At 46.7% G+C, this 2,046-nt stretch overlaps 1 protein-coding gene across 1 annotated transcript in view; it reads left to right on the plus strand.

The window, feature by feature from the left end:
* The window catches only part of LOC103742484 (protein FAM47E-like), a 36,443-nt gene that overhangs the window by 593 nt on the left and 33,804 nt on the right, over window positions 1-2,046 (plus strand). The window lies entirely within an intron of this gene.

Genomic DNA, 2,046 nt, shown 5'->3' on the forward strand with positions numbered 1-2,046 from the left:
CCCCACCCCCAAAGGACACTGCCTTTGGTTATTACCACAGCCCCCGCCTCTGGGAATGTAGATTAATATTCTAAGGCCAGATGGGGAACTGATGGCCCACAGAGGCCCCAGGGGGAGGATGTCCTAACCTAGGCTTCTAAGCTCCCGCCTTCCACAAACACTGCCCACTCCCAGTGGCCAACTACACCAACAGATGCTTTGCATCCTGTACTCCCCTTAAAACATCTGTGACACCTGGAGCCTGGAGCCATCCAGCTGGTGGCTCTGGAGAAGCAGAGCCCTTGGTAGGAGATTGCCTGAGGTCCTGGGGAGGCCTGTCACCACTTTGGAGGATTGGGGGGACAGGAAAAAAGAGGCTTTAGTTTCCTTCTTGTTGAATTCTTGAGGGTGGATTTCAGCTGGTTTGGAGGCATTTCAATGTGGCTAATAATGCATCAAGTCAAGAATCTGAAAGACCAAAAATGTAGCCTATGCTGGCCTTGAGCTTCTGATCCTCCTGCCTCAGCCTCCAGAGTGCTTGGATTAGAGGTATGTGCCATCACACCTAGCTCCTTGAGTTCATTTTTCTTACTGTTTAATGGGACAAGTAAATGAATTAGCTTTGTAGGCCTATGAGGTCTAATGGCACTGGCTGTGTACACCTGGCACAGGTTTGCACATTAGTGATTATGAACTCTGGCATCTTTAACTCCTCTCCGCCCCCCACCCCACTTTAAGCCTTTTTTGTTTGAAATAACTGTAGACTCACAAGAAGTTGTACAAATAGCACAAATTGTGCAGAGAGCCCATATGGCCTTCCCGTCTGCTTCAGTGGTATTGTCTCACATGTCTTTAACCCATTACCAAACCAGGAAGCTGACACTGACACAACATGGTGATTAAACAAGACCTCTGGATTTCATCAGCTCTTACATACATTCCACTCAGGTAGTTCTATAAAACTCTGTCCTGTGTATACCCTAAGATACCAAATTGCTTCATGACGACCATGGTATCAGTTACCTTTCTCATTGCCGTGGCAGAATGTCTGGCAAACAAGAGAGGAAGGACTGCTGACTCACTGTTCCAGGAGACATCATTGCCTCATGGTGGGGAAGGTAGGCAGATGAGGCAGCTCATCCATGAAGGTGAGCTCTTGTGGCTCACATTTTGGGAGATTGGGAGCAGAAATGGACTGGAAGGGGGTAGGGGGCTGGAAGGCTGGTGGTCCCCAGTGGCTAAGTAGGCCCCAAGTTCTAACGGTTCCATAATCTCCCAAAACAACTCCTCCTGCTGGATACCAAATATTCAAATACGTGAACCTGTGGGGGACAATTTACCAAACAGCCACAAAAGAACCACTTGTCATTGTCACTTTTCCTTCCCCAAGCCAACCTCAAATCTTTTCTCCAATTCTGTAATTTTGTGCTTTTCAGAATCCCAGGTGAGCTGAGTGTGGTGGTGCATGCCTTTAGCCCCAGCATTCGGGAGGCAGAGGCAGGTGGATCTTTGTAAGATTGAGGCCAGCATGGTCTACACAGTGAGTTCCAGGCCACCTGGGGCTACAGGGAGGCACTTTCTCAAAAACAAAAACATAAAGAGTGCCAACTGAAGAGAATCATCTGGTATACAGTCTTCTGGCATTGGCTCCTTTTCACTCATAAAGCTTGTGAGATCCATCCCAGTTGTGTATTATGTGTCCATTTTTGTTGCTGAGCAGTGTATTCTTGGGGGATGTACTACAGTTTGTTTATTCATTTGAATATCAAAGAGATATTCAGGCTCTTTCCCGTTTTTTGGCGATTATAAAGCAGCCTTGAGCATTTGTATACATGATTTTGTATTCTTTTGCAATTATTTATCTTAATTTTATGTTTATGAATGTTTTGCCTAAATGTAAATGCACCATGTGTGCACTGCCCACAAAGGCCAGAAGAGAGTGTCAGATCCCTAGAACTGGAGTTCCAGATGATTGTTAGCTGCCATGTGGGTGCTGGGAACCAAACCCTGGTCCTCTTCAAGAGCAGCCGGTGCTCTCAACCACTAAGCCATCTCCTTAGCTCTCTT

Source organism: Nannospalax galili, unplaced genomic scaffold (genome assembly GCF_000622305.1).
Source record: "Nannospalax galili isolate Female #2095 unplaced genomic scaffold, S.galili_v1.0 scaffold800, whole genome shotgun sequence".
Lineage (NCBI taxonomy): Eukaryota > Metazoa > Chordata > Mammalia > Rodentia > Spalacidae > Nannospalax > Nannospalax galili.